Genomic DNA, 19,515 nt, shown 5'->3' with positions numbered 1-19,515 from the left:
ATAGATGAAGAAAAGCCAGCACTTGAAAAGTTTTCTCAGCATGTCATTGGATAAATGCCATTTTCTAAAGGGCAGTGGGTGGTCCAGAGAGGAGCAGTTTCAAAGAACAAAAGATAGCAAGTGGATTCAAATAATTTTAGGGAAAAGGTCTTGTAGATGAGGAATGAGTAGGTGCTTGAGGGACATGGTATGTCTGATCTTTCAGTTGACTGGTGACAGGTAAAGGGCCCACTCTGTCAGAAGAAAAAATGTTTCATCAAAAAAGAGGGCTGAACATCAGTTCTCTGTGTAGCCTCATCTTCTGCCTCAGAATTGACGAATTACCAAATCAGCTTCCTTGCTGTCATGCCCCAGGACCACACGCAGGAGCCACTGCAGACATTTGGAAAGTTGGCATCTTACCATCCTTCACCATCAGTGGAAAGTGAGATGCTGTAGCTGTCATCCTGAGGAAGGGACACGGTCAGGGAAGGTGGTACGTGAGAACAGTTCACACATAAACTAGGAATAAAGTGGAGTAATGGGCTTAACTATTCAACCGTTTTCATTGATTTCCACTGGGTGGGCTGCTGAGAACATCAGCAATGGTAGCATATTGATTTAGGTTATGATTTTTTCCACTTGCAAATGAGAATTGCCAAAAAGGTTATGTAGCTGAGGAATTTATCAAGGTTGCATTATATTTTTCTTGTCTGTGATCTATAGAGACATCAGTAAGATGCCTGCTGGACACACTGTCAAACTTTAATTTCACAAACCTCCACGTAGTAGTCAAGACACTATAGATGAAGACAGAGAGACCTGAACAAGTCTGGTCTTTGCAGCACTGCTGTCTTCGTCAAAAACAAATCCACGAAATTCACTTCAGATTCTGTAGGAGAAGTCACAGATAGACAGTATGCATGCAAATTGTGTATCTTAACTGCTGTTGCCTTCGTACTGTGATAAAAATGGTGACAGCAAGTATAGGCATCAGCATCTACCCAATACCATCATGATGGGCATGGCTACAGATGGGTAGGACAGCACATGCACAGAAACTGGCTCCTGGAGCACCATTGCTAGGCATGTGGAAAGGGGACCTGGAAGAGCTGAGCGTACCAGCGGAAACCTTTGAGGAAGTAGAAAGACATAGGAGCAGTCAGAAAAACAGACAGATTCAAAGTCAGCTCTGCCATTCTCTTATCTGAATGCTTGGACACACTATTCTACCCCTACATCTCCTTTTGTAGAAAAGGGGAAAATTGCAGTTGTTTCTGCAGCCTTTCTATTTCTGGTTTGGGAATCCTGAGAAAAGGGTATACAAATTAATATGCTTTGGTTTGTGGTGGGTCTGAAACCTGTGCTTTGCTGTCAATCCCCTTAAAAATAAACAAACAAAAAAACATACACACTGGGCTATTGGCTTCAAATATCTTCAGACATGCAGTGAATTAGAGTGCAGAGTCCAAGATTATAGTGCAAATCCTTTATGGTTTTAACCAGGGCTCGGATGATAAGTCCAAGATCTGAAAGCTAAGCGCTCTGCTTTTCTGATGTTTTCCCTTATTTCCTTTCATATGTTCGATTGTTTTCACATCATGTATGCCCACTGGCAAGGATTCAAGAGAAGATGATCAAAGGCCAGAACAGGCACTGGTGCTGCATTATACTTTCCAGATTAAACTACTTGGAAATATGAGTATATATTACCACTTGCAGTTGGAGAGGTCAGAGCACAGGATAAAAATTTTATATTCTTTACAAAGATACTATATAAGGCCACAAAGCTATGTGCTAACAGCAGAAACTCCTAATTCACCTTTTATATCCCTTTTCAGCACTCTCAGAGAGGGATGCAGTGGAGATTTATGCACCAGATGAGCTAAATTAAGTGACAGTCTAGTATCTCTGAATTACCTCATACCTTTCATTGAACCAGCTGATCATCGAAGATCTCTCTGTATATAATCCCTTCATATTTATCTGCCAAGAAGATTAGCTAATGTATTTGTCAGTTTTATCACGGAAAATCAGTTTCTATGTGACAAAGAACTTGCCTCCTCTTCTTCCCAGATGTTTAATTTTCACACAGAAAAGGTATGCGTGTCATCTACAAGCCAGGGATCAACCACTATTGTATGGATGAGCATAACAGCAAAACTGGAAGGAAGGGGATCTTCTGTTCTACCACTATCTCCTCTGGGGAGTCTTCCAGTGAATACACATTTAAGCATGTCTATAAACCTACCCTCTCCGAAGAAATATCAACACCTATAGCATTTCAACCTCTTTTACAACCTGATAATTGTATGTGCTTTTTTGGAGACTTATGAAGATTTATTTCAAACTGTAGTCACTGTTTTATACAGCTTAATGGATTTTCCAGTTTGCCTTGGTTAAACCTAATATTAGCACTGTGTGAAATAGCAAATCGGCATTTACAGATTTCGTACTGTATATGCAGCTTGTTAAAGAGCACCAGCTTGCAGTGCTTGATGCAGTGTTCAGGAAGTCCTATTTTACACCCAAGAATAGGGGAAATGCTTCTGCTGTGAAACCTCTTAGCTGCCTAGGTTTACCCAGCCAGGCCACACAATTAAGGTGACACAGAGAATGAGAAGTGTTCTTTATTCTTTACAAACATGCCTCGTTTCTGAAGCCATTTGCTCCAAGAGCTTTTGTGATTTTGCCCACAACTTCATCACACTGCTTAAGTGCCACAATGGCTGCCTGTGGAGCAAGCCCACCCAACTTTGCGATCCACAGGTGGGCAGGGAGAAGTGTTGAGAGATGTCACCCCCTGACACTGCTGGTGAGGTCCTGGGCCATGCACATGCTCTCTTCTCAGCAGGCAGGGATACACAGCACTCATCCTCAGACCAGGACCTTGTCCGCTTCTGCCAGGAGACCAAATAGCACCCTAATGCTGGTTTGGTCAGAAGGCATGTGCGATTTCAGGTTTCTCTCAGTTTAGCTCTCTTGCTTTCTGTAAAAGGTTCAGCAGTATGAATTTGGAATGAAATAGAAATAAATCACACTCCAGAGCTTTCATTTGTTTCCACAAGCATATTTAAATGCTTTTGAATTCAGATGCTGCTCCAGATGTCCTGCAAATGGTAGAGAGGGTTATGCTAGTGGGGGAATCACTGGCAACTGCTGTCTTGTTAATGACTTCTTCTGTATATCTTAATCTGAGGAACGGTGCTATAAACAGCATGGGTTTCACACAGAGCAATTCATCTCTGTACACCAGCTGTGCAGAACGCGCCGTTATGAACATGCGGTTTCACACGCACAACTCAAGGTGGATTTAAAAAATGTTCAGGATATTGCTTTAAAAAAATGCTATAGTCCAAAAATGTTAATTGAGACCATCCAGATTAATCAGATTGTCATCTAAGATGAATAAGAGAATAATTAAAACATTTTGAAATACATGTTTAATATTGTTTTTAACTCAAAGTGACAACATATTTTGAAAAATGTAATTCAATTCTTTTTAAGAACAAAATCTTGGAAACAAAGTTGATAATGCTTCAGGTCTTGTTTTCTTTGCTTTGGGTTGCCTGTAAACCATAAAAGAAATTTTGTGCATTTGTGTTTAGTATTTGAAAAAATGAACATTCTCCCAAATCTCTGAGAGCAGCATGAGAAGCTAGAAATCTATTTATTATTTATGTAATAATAATTATAATATTATTTATTTATTATATTCCTACCTTTTGGTAGGATCTAAGTGTCTGCAAAACTAAATGCAAATTACATTTAGTCTAATCTCTTTTGTGCTTTTTAAAAAAAGTGAAACTAAGAACATCAGCTTTAGGATAGAAAGGCTTGGTTTTAATTTAAAAATAAAATGTTAGAATTCTTATGTCTCAATAGGAATATAAACTGTTAATTTCACCTTGTGTGGAGAGCCTTCTTGCAAAACCCTGTTGTAAGAGTGGACATCTAGCTTTTGTGATCTTTGACCATTTATTCGTTTAGAGCAATTGCTTTCAACACTCTTTGATTTGTTGACCCTTTCATATCTAGATTGCTGTGTAGTTTACACTGCCTATAAGTTTCCTTTTCATCTTCTGCACATCTGGAGAAGCAGTTCAGTGGTCCTAAGTTCACAGTCTGAAAAGAAACAGAGATTAAGAGTATATTCGTTATGGCACTCAATTTAGTATGCCAAGTATGGACATAGCAAATTAGGTAGTCTTCCTGAAGAAACTTTTATGAGATAGTAATGAAAGAACTGCAACTAACACAATGATATGATGACCTGGACTGCAGCCCCATGCAACCTGTGTTTTTTTCTAAAACCCCCTTTTCTGTAAGGATTTTACAGGCATGTATCCAACACATTTCCAGTGGAGATCCGTGCAAACATAAGTGTCCAACTGCACGTACGTGTTCCTTGATTCGCATATAAAGCATATGGAGCTGGATTCATTGTTTTTGTTGCCTGGGTAAATTCTGCATGCATATCGTTCTGTGAGGTCCAAGAGAGGGAGTTACCGAGGGGAAACTACAGGCAACATGGTGTAAATGTGTCTTGTAGTCACAGTGCAAAAAAAATTACAGGTGCCAAACAGCAAGTTCCTTGAGACCATGTTTAGCTTTAAGCACACGAATAGTTTTTGGTACAAAGTGACTGATGTTAGGTCTTATGTGGGAGGAAAATAAAAGATGAACCCCAGATTAGTAGCTAAATTTTGATTTTTAGCCTAGAGTACTTCACAGAATGCCAGCCTTGCTAACTGTACCCCACCTTCAGTATTTGGCTGAAAACACTGATGAGCACCGTGAGTAAGACGTTTAATGCCAAGCTAGCCAGCTGCAGCTTAAGTAAAAAGGAACTTTAGAATGGGATAAGTGGAAACAGACACTAATACTGTTTCAGTATCCACTTCAGAGCTGTGTGGTTCTCCAGGAATTGTAAGACACTGTATATGACCTTATTGCAAATCAAGTACTCTGATTAAAGGAGTAATAACTTCAAGACATTTTTTTTTTTCCATGAGGATGAAAAAGAATATCATAAAAAAGAAACTTCACACGGTAGATAAGGTGAGGGAAAAGCCTGTCACTTGAACAGAATTAAGAAGACTTTCTATTGGACTTTGCAAGGGCTTTGATTTTTTACTTTTGTAATAAATTAAGTAAGAGGAACTTTGATTTGGAATTTCCAAGGTGCACTGCCAGAGACTTATGACAAAACCAGACTTTTAGGAACCCAACTGAAGGTAGTATATAACATTAGATCTGTAGTACTTCCATGCTTTTACAGAGAGACCAGCTTTTGTTGAATAAATGGGAGCATTGACTCTTCCCCAGTCCATAAGGGGAGCTGCTTACAAATTACATTCCGGGAGATTCAGTGCTCAGCTGTGAGAGCCGGGCAGCTGCCTGGGTGCCAGCACAAATTAACCAACAAGTACAGTTTACACATGAAGATGAATTTTCCCTCCTTTAAAAAAAAAAAAAAATCCTGACCAAATAGCATATGGAAGCAGCAAAATCTAACCAATACTGAAGAATAGCATAGAATGAGGGCTAGCAAGTTCAAGAGTCCGTACTTACCTGTTTTTGTGGGGCTTATATTGGCAAATGCATTTCCTCTGGTTTAGATTCCAGGAGCTTTGTTCCTCCAGCCAGGAAGCAGACACATGCAGTAAGAAGGAATTATGATTTCCGTTGTCCTTAAATTGAAAAGGCAAACTTCCCCTTCTTTTCCTTTTCTGACCTAAGGTGACAGCCCTTCAAGTAGAGTTCTGCACAGGGCAGAGAGGAAATTCAGTTGAGCTTCATTTACAATCACAAGTTCATTCATCTGGATGTATCTCACGCTCTGGTGTCACTTAGCTGGTCATTGCTGTGGTTTTTCAGGGACCTCACTCTGCATCAGATGCAGCTGACTAGCATTTGGTGTCGGCCAAGTGCTGCTCATGTAATTCAGACGAGAATTATTGTTCTGCATCTCCACTACTTGACCTGGGGCCATAGCTTCTGACTGGCTTCAGGTGAGGCTGACCTGCTTTACCTGTAGTGAGAGAAATCCTAGTGCCTTGGTAAAAGTGGCTCACCTGCATTTTCAGGAGTAAGATTTAGAGCTTTACTGTTTTCTTCAGAGGAGTGGGTCAGTGAAGTTTTGCCCTTCCAGTAGCCAGATGGTACTCTGAGACCACTTCATTTTGGTTGCTGCTGACTCCCTCTGCAAGAGTGAAGTTCCTTGATAGCTTCCTACATGCAACTACAGAGGGAGCAGTAAAGTTTTCAAGATGACCCGCTCTCCACACCTAATATGCAGGAGATGCTGCAGTCCTAAGAACATAGAGTATCTCCTCAAGAATTTAATTCCCCAGTATTAATTACCTGACTACGTCATGCTTCTTAGGCTATATGCTGGACACTGGAACAGGGACTGTCTTAGAAATAAAAAATACACTTTCTGAAATATAACTCAGGGATTTTCCTAAAGTGTGTGACTGTTCCCAGTGTCTGTCAGGACACTTGGTATGCTCCCTTTATGTGAGTAAGTCCCATCTGTTTTTCCTCTTTGTCTGCTGTACGATGGAAGGGTTCCTTGGGTTGCTCCCTTTGGAAAGGTCCTTCAGCTGTTCAGGTTTAGGACTCCCATAGCACATGCTGTAGGCTCATACTTCTGTCTGCTCTAAATATTTTTATCTTCTTTTGTGCATAAACTAAAAGATAAGGAAATGTTTAGTTCTGACAGATGCTGGAATTTGTTACAAAAGCATTCAATTTAATGCATTTTTAAGTGATTTGCCTATCAAGATTTTTAGGTGTCTGTGTATCTGCTGGGTCTCCAGGTTGCATGTTCAGCTGTTAAGATGGAAATAACATTTGAACTAGAGAGTCCTACGTGTAGGTTTTCAATGACAAAAAAAATAAAATAAAATGCTTCTGAGCTGATAAACATAGCTGGTGCATTGCCGATTTGTGACATTGTTTGCTTTTAGATTGGAATTCTCACTGATCTGCTGATTACTGCCAGCAACTAAAAACTGACTCACGCCTTGAAATTGTTTGCTTTTTAAAGTAATGGTCAGCATGGGATTTCTGAGGTTTTCATTAGATTTGTCTTTACTTTGTCACTGTAATATTTTTTTTCCTTTAATTTGCTAAGTCTGGACAATCTTTTATTTCTTACTTACATATAATTTGAGTTTAGAAGGGCCATATCATCCACAGAAAACGTATAACTGCATTGCTTTTATGCTTGTTATGTACTGAGTCATTATATTGTCTTTTATATAGTCTTTTATTACACGCAAAGCTGTTAAATGCCCCCCACTTAAATTCAAGGTTTCCTAAGAGATCTCTTTATAAGGCTCTACTTTCAGTTGAATTATATTTGCCAAATTTGAACTGTTTATACTGATATTTTCCACGTCTCTCGTAGCCTGTATTTTTTTGTTTTAATGTTTCGGATTAAATGGTACAGATGTTTCCAAGAAGAAGATTAGGAAAACGGCATTGTTTTTCTCCATTGTTGCTTTTTTTCATAAGTGCATCAGGAATCTCTAGAGTCTTTCATTCTCTGGAGCAAAGATTTGAAGTGTTAGGATAAGAGAAAAGCTATGAGGAGGAGGTGCATGACGAAATGAGATGGAAACAAGCCCTAAGGGATCAAACAGTCTATCTAAACAGTGCTCTCCTCCTGACTGTTGTTTTGAACCCATGATTCCCAAGTGTTCCTTTCCCTTTGCTCTCAGCAATTTGTTTTGAGAGGCTTTGGAAAATGATTAGTATCCTCTTTAAAGGGCGGGCTGATGTCACTTGGGCATTCTTCATTCTGGCATTTCCTGTTTATTTCATTTTATTTTTTATTTTCTTTAATGCTTTGAATTATGCTGAACATAATTTTAAACATTTTTCCTTCTATGTGGGTATGCTTGTTATTTGTATAATGAGGGTATTCCAAATGTAGTTAATGCAATGCAAAATGGAAAAGAAATGTACTTCCATAGAGAGCTTATATTTTATGATGCAACATGGGAAGAATACTGGCACAGAAGGGGTTGGGGATAACACAAAGCTCAACAAAGGAGGTATATAAAGTAATTACTAGACTTCTAAAATGTAAAGCTATTACATAGCTGTAGAATCTGTCTAGGGAAAATGGAAGACTGAAAATGGGGCTCTGAGTCATGTGTAAACAGAACATTTTTTTTTTTCCTGCATCCGTCACTGATTTAAAAAAAAAATGTTTTTTAAACTTTGATTTATGCTAAGCTTGCTGTGCATTATTTTCAGAGGTGGCATTTCCTCACATTGAGTTTTCAGTCTTTACAGAAAAAGTTATTATTCTTTCAGTCTTTACATAAAGACTCATTATTCCTTCAAGGGCAGAAACTTTGTATCTTGCAACATACCATATGTTCTAGGCAACAGAATACCATGGTGTCTGCAGGGCTTGGTATTTTCTCCCTGGCAGCTCTGAGTGACACACATGGTTCAGTCTTGCACCCTTCACTAATTGCAGTCTTCTTCCAAAATAAATTTCAAAGCATTAGCCAGGAAAAAAAAAAAAAAAAAAAGATGCTCCATATGGGGGAAAAAGAAAACCCTGTTCCATGGTTCAATTTTTAGGACAAATAATGTAAAACAAAATAAATTTGTCAACAAAAATTGTTTTGCAGCTCTAAACAGATTAGTAATGCAAAGATCATTCAGAGTACTTTTATTTTTTTCTAAGGCCAAGACCTTTATTGTTGTTTTACACCTCTGCTAACACTTTCTGCATCCTTGGCTCATGTACTCCCACATGGCTGCAGGGAAGAAAACTGGTCCTTAGAAAACATTTCCCCTTCATGTAGTCCGGCATATTTCACCGATCTGCGTTCCCACAAAGCACAGCCAAAGAACAGTAAAACTTAAATTTCCTGTGAGGAAGGTCTCTAAGTCTGGAAGAGGTTCAGAACCACATGGAGGCCAGGGTTCACACCCATTAAACACAATCTAGTCAGCCAGAGGCAGAGACAGGACCTGCTACCCAAAGCAGCTGCGTCCCCCGGGGGCAGTGGCAGCGGCTGTTCCCAAAGCCGCCCAGCCCTGCCGCTGCCAGGCCTGTGTCCCCTTGCTCTCGCTCTGTCCCACCTGGGCAGCCTGGGCTGGCAGCCCTCGTGCTGGCTGTCTGCTTTCTGCTAAGGTACCGTGTCTGCTTGTGTAAAAACGAGAGCCAATAGGGTCTGGCCATTCCTGAGAAGGAGGCTCAGAAAAATATTTTTTTTGTTTTGAAATACTTACCTTTTTACCATTGTCATGAAAAGTGCCTGTATTTGCTAAAGTTCTGCCCGTGCTTCTTTTCTTTTTCACATTCCCAAGTGCCAATCACAGATTTGTATTGCACTGGGCAACATACATTCATATTAAGAAAGCAGTTCACATATATTCTGTAGAGACCTGATAGTGTTTTAATTGCTGAATTCCCAGAATAAACCCCCAAGCCCTGCATCCACGTAGAGCATGTCCCAGCCAAGAAGTTAGGAGGTTATTCCTGCACTGCAGGGGCTTGAGCCAGGGCCATGGAGAAAGTCCGGGTAGGAGTTTTGTGAGCACAAGGATTCTTGTTTGCCCCTCTGCTACCAGCACCCACATCTCCAGAAAGTTGTCTCATCAGAGTGCAGAGTGTATCTCCAGTATCCAGAGCTGGAGAGTGCAACTGAGGAAGGAACTTGCTACTAGTGCTGACAGACAAGGACAGACATGATCTAGAAGCTATTGGGGACTAAAAGGAACATGGGTCTGGAACTGGGAGCAGCAAGGCTGCAGAAGAGTGGACTAGGCGGCAAAGAGAATAGTGCTCTCTGGAAAAGTGGGGTCAGCGCCAATGTGGCAGACAGATCAGAACAAAAGTGAGATTTGGAACTGAGTAAAGAGATTATTAATGTAAGCTAGTAAACCAGAGAGAAAATAAAGGACATGAAGCAGATTTGACTAAAGCAAGAGAGGCTTGGACTTCTGGCTAGGCAAGAAACTGTAAATGGAGCTGAGATAGTATGCTGAAACCAGATTAGTAACCGAGTAAAGGAAACTTGAAGTGGCAGATACAGAGTCATTACTGCAAATCAGGGCCGAAAAAGGACGTTCAGAGGAGAAACACCAGAGGAGGAGGTATGGGGTTGAATAGGTGAAGGAACTGGGCAAAAGCTGTTTCTACAGTCCAGTTGGGACTTAGGGCCAAAGCTTGAAATAACAGTAGAAATATGGATAGGCTAGCTAGATACAGTGTGAAGGGCAAGCCTGAAAAGCCCAAAAGAAGGAAAGAGACACGGCTAGTATGAAAGCTGATTGGGAAGAATGGCAGCAGAAGGCAGGAAGATGGAGGAGATCTGGATAGGAGTCTGTAATGGTCCCAAGAAAGAAAGGTGCAATCACATAACTAAGCATGCTGTCACCCATGTCATGCATGTACATAACTAGACCAACTTAAATTTGCCTTTGATATTTCCCAGTTTTTGAGTGTTTGACTCTTTGACTCTACTATGAGTTTTCAGCTGTGTTTTTTAAATATGATACTACAAACACACAGACACTTATATTGGAAGAATTTGGTGGAGGTTGTGAAAAAGTGTATATTGGTTTGGGCTGACATGTTTGTCAATGCAAACCATGTCTATAATTTGCATTTGCAAAAGGAAGAAGTGAAATGACATAAAGTAGCAAAGGTGGAAGATAATGTGATTTGGTGTGATTCGTCAGAAATTTATCTTTTCCTATGCATCTACATGTTCGTCCTTATGCTCTGCAAAAGGGTGAAACAGACTGAAGAAATGTAAAAAAATCTTCTAGTGTGGCAAGCAGGAAAGGTTTCTGAACGTGACGGTTAGGCCTAACTCTACATCTGAATGAGAATGTACCTGGGTAAAATGCACAATGGGGATGTTTTGGAAGAGGAGGAGAAGACAAGCTATTACTAGTCTGTTTGCTACTTCTATATTTCTGTGTTTGCTACATCTGATATGAAGCATGGCTAGTTTCAAGTCTTGAAATATAGAGTATAACACAGATGCATCTTGTAAGGCTGGCTTGTGTAATCTGCACTCGCTCTGCTTGAGCGACTGAGAAAAAGCAGAAGGTCAAGGAGTGTTCCTGCTTATCTCCAGATCGATTCTCTTGCCTGTTTGTATTTTGGACTAACTAGTTAGCTAGATGGGCTAGGAATTTAACTCATCACAGAGGATGAAATCACAGGGCAGCTTTTGCTTTTAAGTCAAATTTATCTATTCAGCGCAGAATGTTAAAGGTCTGTAAAAATGATAAAATAGATAAAATGCAAGCCCATTCCCCCTCCCTTTTCCTTCTGTCTCTTTTTCTCTTTGAAACTGGCTAAAATGAATGCCAGACTGTATCCTTTGACAAATGAATAGAGCGTCCTGTGGGTCATTTCAGGAGTAGTTCTCAAGTTCTTATGGGAAAATTAGATTGCAAATGAGCAACAGTCCACGTAGAGTCTAATATTTACATAAATTCTTATATTTGTGTCTTAACACTAGCATCTATCAAATGCAATGTGCTGTTTAAAAAAGTGAAGAATTTGAGTCTGAAAGCATTTGTTTATAGGGAATCATTTTTCTCTCATTTGTCATAGTGTGCAGGTATTATTACTGAGTGAATGAAAACTGAAATTTGCAAAGGGAAATGAGTACCAAATACCCTTTTTTTTTTGTGAGATTTGAATACTGTAACTTCAACTTGAAATCTCAGTTCTCAGTTCTTAAATGTGCCTTTTTAGTCTATAAATGTTAAAAGATACCCTGAAGTTCTTAAGAAAGATTTATTCATCTAGAGAGATAGCGGATCTAGGTATAGGATAATAACATGAGTTCTGTTCAGATGTGTGTCCTGTTCTCCCCTCTACCCCCCAAATTGTCACTCACGAGCATTGGGCTCTCTAAGCCCTAAATTCTTTCCTCCTTCAAGCCAAGCAGTCCCCACTCCACTTTTCCAGATGAATATAGAGGACTTCACATCCAGGCTTTTTTGCCGTCCATCAGCTCATGACAGACAGTCTAGAAAGTAGTGTGCCCTAAATGTCATGTAAATGTTAGTCTTAATCACTCAGCCAAATACAATATTGTGCTACAGCTAAAAATGAATTAAAGAACCTGCCACACACTTCTAAAAAATTCCCCAAAAAGGAAGGCTTGGGGAAAGTTCAAGTGCATAGAATAGGTAGAATGTAGTCATAACAGGTTTTGCCTTTTGTTAACTGAAAAAAATGAGGAAGAGTCAACATCCGAAGGAAATTACACCTGTTTTGTAAATGTTATGGTAGAAGGGAATCCATTTATACTGGGTTAAAAGACTCACCTGCCTGTTCTCCCTGCAGAACACAGAAACAGAATAAACAAAAAAAAAACCACCCAACCCATTTTCATGGCACAATACAGAAAACTGAGAAGGTTCCAGATCTCAAGGAGCTGTGAGAAAAGAAAAGAAATATCAGGAAAGACCATTTCTCTTGTTTCACATTATCAGTAACTCTATTTGTTTTATAAGAATTGGTCACAACCACCTTTCCTTTATTCCTACCCTTTGGCATTAAGGTAGTGATGAGAGCTACCACTGTAGCAATTAAAGCATTCTCTGCTTCTTCGTGCTCCTTACTGAACTTTGTAAACATCTGAGAAAACTGTCCTATAAATTACAATATATTCTGAGCAACCCAATTGTTGTCTGAAGGTGTGGCTCTTCTCTGGGTTACCAGTGGCCAGCTCCTGCTCCAAAAAGTGACAGCAGAAATGACGCTGAGGGTCCTTTATCATGCCTCAGTCTTTTCCAGGTCCAAGCTCCTACTGACAGAATGCTGGATAAGGATTCTTCTGCATTCCCAGCACTTAGCTCCAACTGCTTGCTTTGGGTTGCATGTGTGACATGTTACCCTGGATGTGGGTTGTTAGTACTGTAGCACACTGACTTTCACTTGTATTCCAGGCAAAGCTACTGGCCAATTGTGGCCTATTATTATGTTCTCATTTTATTTCCTCCTAGTGCATTGATAATTAGGTGACATTCAGTGTGTTTTGCTGACATTCAGTGTGTTTTGCTAACAGCTTTTACTTGCTCTGTGGGTATCACTATTATTTGCAAACTCTTTTGGGGGTGGGAGTCAACAGCCTTGCTCTGATTATAATTTGGAGGTTTTTGAGGAGGTTTTCTTCTTCTACTACGTTCAGTACAGACTGTAATATGTTATCCTGTTGGCTGTCTGAATTCACATTAAAAATGTCTTTTTTTTATTGTAGGCATTTAAACTAATAGCTAAACATGTCATCTTGCAATTAGTTTCTTGTAGGGAAAATGAGCATTAGCAAAGTGATTTCCTTTCGTAAGGAAAGTTGATACCCCTTTTATATTCCAGCAATTAGGCAATAAAAGGTTCCTACATGTTACTTCCATTTGGAAAAAACAACCTAGTGATGATAGGGTACATATTTGATGCAGTCATGCTTATGCATGAAAGATGTACACAAATCAAGTTCGTTGGACCGTATTTGAACAAAAACAGTTACTTGGCCTGTTGCTCCATGCCTGTCCTTCTGGCAAACCCCAGTCTAAAAGCTGGTGCTTTGCCATGCTGCTTGCCTCCTCTTTCTGCTGTTCTCCTTGCTGTTTGCCATACACACCTAGGGCCAAATCCATCTTTGAATCCTGATGTTTTCTTCTGTTTTCTTGCTTAATAATAGGGCACTGAACCTTCTCTGCTTTTGCCTGAACGTAAGGCCTTGCCAGGTGAAAAATTACAGAGAGGTTTGTGAGTGCTATTAAATCACAGGCTTATCAGGACACTTTTAATCAACTACTGGTATCATGGGCAGTTGTGAAAGGTTTTGCCTATCAATTTGTGGTGTTTCAGGAACTCATATTGAAAAGTGTTTTAGATTTTCCAAATGTTTGGGTTGACTTCCCATGTTATGTAAAGAATTTTAACACTTGATTTCTCCGGTATAGGTTCTGCTCAGTGACCATAATCTTGAGCCAGGCCTTCCTATCTCATGTTTTAATCCCAGCCCTGCAGTATGATAACCATCTTTGTCCTCACTAGGGTTGTGTGCTTGTCTTATTCAAAACCCTGCTTATCTCTCCTTCCCTTGTGCTTGGCTTCTGGCTGGTCATGGGCCACAATACTTGACTCTACCTGTAGATGTGTACTCTGTGCGTTACGGCATGGTGGAGCTGTCAGCATTTGCCTGTCCTATGCTTGTTCCATTACATCAGTCACAAAGTTGTGCAATATATGAGAAGACAAAGAAATATCAAAGAAAAAATCTCCTTGGAGCTCTCCTTGGGTGTCTCATCTAGACACCAAAACAATCTACAGAGAACAACAGCCAGTAACTGCTGTCAGGGAAGCAGAACAGGGAGTTGCCCTTGTTCCTCCTGCTAAAAAGCAAGAACTACATCCATGTCTCTTGCATGTGTAATATGCTACTTTATTCTTTGGTTGCAGACCTGCACAGCAATAGATCCATCTGCCCTTTCTTTGCCCACTTGTGTCCATATAGCAATTATTTCTTGGTGTGCAGAAATGGCATGGCAATCACATTTGGAAGATGTCATACAGCTGGATTCTGCATATGACATAGCACATTAGCTATGCTTTCTCCCAAGCCTATTTTTCTTCAGATTATAATTTGCTTTTCTGCCCTTGACTCCTAATCCTTCTGCTGCATAAAAGCCTTGACAGGACTTGCATGTTTTGGTGTAGGAGCTAGGAGGACATTATCTGATTGGCAAAATAAGCTGTAGTAATAGAGAAGAGTATCTCACTGCAGGATCATCATCACCTAACACCTTTACCATACACAGCAGTTGTTGGTACATGATGTGAACAAGGTTTATGAACCTCTCTCTTATAGGACCCTTCTGGACCCAGAAATATTTCATGTGAAGTTCGGTGTGAGAGGCTGTGAAAACAACAGCAGTACTTTCTTTGCACTTTGAAGAGAGCCCAGTTTGCTTGTGAAGTTCAATTCAAGGTACTGCATTTATTTTAGAGGCCTGTTTCTGATGGCACAAGCACATATCATGAGTCCAAACATCATCTGTAATAACCTCTTAGGAACTGATATCTAGATGAAAATTTCAAAGTTTCCAAAACAGAAGGGTCTTGCTTGTTACTTAATATACTTCTAACACAGAAGGACATTTGTTACATGTGCTTATTTGGCAGTAAATTCATAACCACCTTTTCCTGAACCCCTCTGAAGTTAGGAGTTGCTTTCTGAGACTGAGGCTAAATTACTTATGAACATACAAACACAGTTATTTTGTTAATGCCTTGGATATTAGTGTGAATGATACCATGGCCCTAAGCAAATTTCTTTTCAGGTTTTAAACTTGCGAAGGAACAATAAGACCAACGATTTTTAAAAAGGATATTTATTGTAATTCTTATGTTGTGTCTTTGCAGAGCTTGCTATTTTTACCAGCTGAAACCCAGGGAAATTCTCGAAAGCAGTTTAGAATAATAAACTTGTCTTAAGTCAAGAACAGATCCCATCAACCTATTGGCTCCCATTTATGTTTTGAAAGGAGCAATGCTGTACCAGCAGCCATTCTTCCTGTACAAGTTTCCCATGGGTTTTTGCTATGGGCAATCTCTAAGCATCAACCAGATCTTAAACAGTGACATTATTGCAATTAACAGCTTCTGAAAGAGTCCTGTAGAATGACATTTACATGTTCTACACCTTGTATGGCAGGTTAACATAAAATCTTGACCTCTTAAAACTAGCTGTTTTACCTTACTCCAGCAGAAGTCACCGAGAAAGGGGAGGGAAGGTAAAAAGCAAACAAACAAAACTTTAAAATCAGAGTTTCAAAGTGCTTTTTTTTTTTTTTTTTTTCTTTTTTTTCCAAGGAGTGAAAAGTTCTGTAAGAATGTAAGAATTTGGGTAATGTACATACATGGTTTCTTGACTTTATATTAAGTATTTATACAGGATAGAAATCAAAATACACAGCATCTGTATGAAGAATGTATGCCTGCCCTAGGAACCTTTGACATGGAAAGAACCTGCAGCAGTGTGTGACCAGACAATCTGGTACCTGTGGGCTTGCCTTGCAGTCTGTGCCTCCCTGCCAGACTGTGCTTAGCTGCTGCTGTAGTGCTCCTTGGACTGTCTTCTTGGAGCATAACAGCTTTACCAAGGACCAGTCTGACAGTAAATATTTGGATGTATAGGTGCCCCATGCTTGAGGGACATTAAGCAGCTTAACAAAAATGATTTGTATACAGAATAGTAAACAAAATCCAAAAGCGTGAGATTAAAGGATGGTCTTCCTAGAAGGTTGTTGTGGGTCTGTGCAGGAAGACCTGCTTGCATCTGAAGCACTACATCCACATTCCTGGATCTAACCTGTCATCTGCTAGCTTGTTGCATCCCTGTCAGCAGCAGGGATCAACACATGACAACTACAGGAACCTCAGCAACATACCACCCAGAAAGTGGGATGTCAGCTATACTACCTAAAGACCTGCCTCCACCTTCCTCCTGCCTGGAACAAATGGCCCATCACAAGTGACTCACTGTTTCACTATAGTGTAGTGCTCTGAAGAATGGTATTCAAAATGGCTTTCAGTTTTTACTTCACATCAGTGGTGTTATTATCAACCTTCATCAAGCCAGCCTTACCCCGGGCTGCACCAAAAGCAGCACGGCCAGCAGGGCGAGGGAGGTGATTCTGCCCCTCTGCTCTGCTCTCGTGAGACCCCACCTGGAGCGCTGCATTCAGCTCTGGGGCCCCCAGCACAAGAAGGACATGGAGCTGTTGGAGCGAGTCCAGAGGAGGTCCACAAGGATGATCAGAGGGCTGGAGCACCTCTCCCATGAAGACAGGCTGAGGGAGTTGGGGTTGTTCAACCTGGAGAAGAGAAGGCTCCAGGGAGACCTTGTAGCGGCCTTCCAGTGCATAAAAGGGGCCTGCAAGAAAGATAGGGAGAGGCTCTTTGTCAGAGTGGAGTGATAGCACAAGGGGTAATGGCTTTAAACTAAAAGAGGGGAGATTTAGATTAGGTATGAGGAAGAATTTTTTTCCTATGAAGGCAGTGAGGCCCTGGTACAGGCTGCCCAGAGAAGCTGTGGATGCCCCATCCCTGGAAGTGTTCAAGGCCAGGCTGGATGGGGCTTTGGGCAACCTGGTCTGGTGGGAGGGGTCCCTGCCCATGGCAGGGGGGTTGGAATTCGATGATCTTTGAGGTCCCTTCCAACCCAAACCATTACGTGTTTCTGTGATTCACACACAGAAAAATTGTTAAGTACTAGAGATGCAGACTCAGCCCAGACTTAGAGGTAGGTGGAATTTCTTTGTTTAAGTCTGCACCATTACTGGGGCTCCAGTCTGAGCTGTGTTGTCATAGGCATGTGTCAACTCTTTTAACTTTGTCAGGTTGCAAACAGGTTGAAGGAACCTGGATTAGGGGGTTACTACCAGAGTGATATATGGAGAGGAAAGAACCAAAGAAAAATGTGCATGTGCACATGGCAAACGTGATCATTCAAAACCATAAAATTACACAGCAAAAGCCATTTTTCAGCACAGACCCACAATAGCCAATGCCATTGTTCATTCTGGGAGCAGGCCATGTGTGGTGACCAGAACCGGCTGCTTAGATTCTTTTCCAGAGCAGTGGTCAATCCTCTGGATCCATTTAAAGGCAACAGCAATAGCAATACCCATGTATTTGAACAGAATATTTAGATTAAGTCCCAAATGAGCTCAGCCAAGTCAATTAGCATCTTTGCTATGTCTCATCTGTATTTGGTTCAATAATACTTTTTATACATGGCATCTGGGAATGATGATTAATGATCAGAATGTGTTTTTGAAATTCTTGAATGAAAGCGGCTACACCAGTACAATGTCTAAATATTTTAATGAGTTTGTCATTTTTACTCTCGGTGCCAGTTTTTTGTACATTGTAAACTCTTCAGCACAGCTTGAAACTCCAATCCCATTAAATTTTATTGAGCAACTTAATAAAAACGAGTTAAGTTCCAAAAGGAAAACAAAACCTAAAGCATGAGCACAAAGAATAGTTTTGTGAGCCTTGTTGTGGGTCCATGCAAGGATGCCTGGGTGCATGTGGAGCCCTCCTTACGCCATTGGTGTAGGCAACCCCTTCTCAACACGTGTTAGTCACAAAGAACTAACTACACGGGATGTTCTTATTTCTTGTGGGGCTTGTATTATAGCAGCAGCCAGTGTATGCTTACACAGGCAAACCTGCATTATAAAGCACTCCATGTGTCCCAAACCTGACTTGCTAAGAGAGAAATCAATGGTGAAGATGTTGAATGACTTTCTGGCTTCACCATTGAGGTTACCAGAGGAATTGTCAGCATTCCCAATATGTTAATGGCTTTTGCCATGGGAATGTTTTGTGACTGGAATTGGTGTGAGGCTACTGAGTCCACATTAGGCCATCTGGCAGTGTACTGAGCTTTCATTATGCCAGTTTGACAGCTTTGGGGCCAGTGACATACAGACAAAGAGAAATAGTGCACCCATGTTTGTGCAATGTTTACCTTTAGGAGGAGTCTGTACATCCTTAGATAATTTTGAAATAGTGCTGAGCAAGTAACCAAAAGGCATTTCATACATATGAGCCTTTCCTAATCAGATTTCATCTATTTTTTTTCTATTTAAACACTGTTTTCTCATTGTTGCTTTTCCTAATCTGTAAGGTCTCAGAACTTACTGGCTTCTTTGCTCTTAGTGATATCCCTTGATAGTTTGAGAGAGGCAGAAAAAGCTAAAAATAGTGAACCTATCCTCAGCCCCCTAGGAACATATTTTGATAAACCCAGGCAGCAAGTACGAAGGCTTGAAAAGGAAAGTAAGACATACCTCTCTGAATCTGAACAAACCTTAGGAAAGCATGGCTTAAGAAATAGACTATGTTTAAGCTTTTATTTTATATAAGTCAATTTGCCTATCCAATGTAAAACATATGTCATAATCCATTCAGGTAATAGGAACAAGATAAAATCTCTCTCTGTGATCTCACTGTGTTCTCTGCACCCAGATGTGACCCTGGCAAATGATCAGAGACTTGCTTTACATTTTGTTGGTCAGCAATATACATCAGTAGGGCTGCCTGGGAGCTGCTGTTTTTCCATCTTGCATTTCTATACACAGTCAGAGTTATCTGGACCATGGGGTATCCACTGAATAAAAAAAAAAACACTATATGTAGCATTTATAGGTGGGAAAAAAGGAATATGCTGAGACTAAGATTCTCCAGATACTTGTGATTTTGGGTGCTGTACCCTTACGCTGAGTAGTACAATAATGCTAAGGAGGGTGGGGGATTGGAAATCAGGCAGACGATTTTCTGGGAGTATGCACTATTTCAGGTTGGATGCGCAGAGCATTAACACCATCTGCCTGCCTTCAGTGTCTAGCTTAAGGGCTGTGTCCATTGGAAGTTAGGTGCCTACAACATGGAAAAAATTGTTTGTCAGTTGCCGGTCACTTTTGCAAACCCTGTCTTATGGTTTTTGGTGTAGT

At 40.5% G+C, this 19,515-nt stretch overlaps 2 long non-coding RNA genes across 2 annotated transcripts in view; one reads left to right on the top strand and one right to left on the bottom strand.

The window, feature by feature from the left end:
- The window catches only part of LOC106038484 (uncharacterized), a 182,683-nt gene that overhangs the window by 79,119 nt on the left and 84,049 nt on the right, over nucleotides 1-19,515 (top strand). The gene's annotated exons all lie outside the window — the stretch shown is intronic.
- On the bottom strand, nucleotides 3,226-5,690 carry LOC106038481 (uncharacterized). The gene is made up of 3 exons (XR_001208653.3): nucleotides 5,554-5,690; nucleotides 3,887-4,104; nucleotides 3,226-3,548 (listed from the first exon to the last, which is right to left on the bottom strand). It is a non-coding gene; the product is annotated as an uncharacterized lncRNA (long non-coding RNA).

This window comes from Anser cygnoides, chromosome 1 (genome assembly GCF_040182565.1).
Source record: "Anser cygnoides isolate HZ-2024a breed goose chromosome 1, Taihu_goose_T2T_genome, whole genome shotgun sequence".
Lineage (NCBI taxonomy): Eukaryota > Metazoa > Chordata > Aves > Anseriformes > Anatidae > Anser > Anser cygnoides.
The sequence above is the reverse complement of the archived record's forward strand: the minus strand, read 5'-3'. Positions and strand labels throughout refer to the sequence as shown.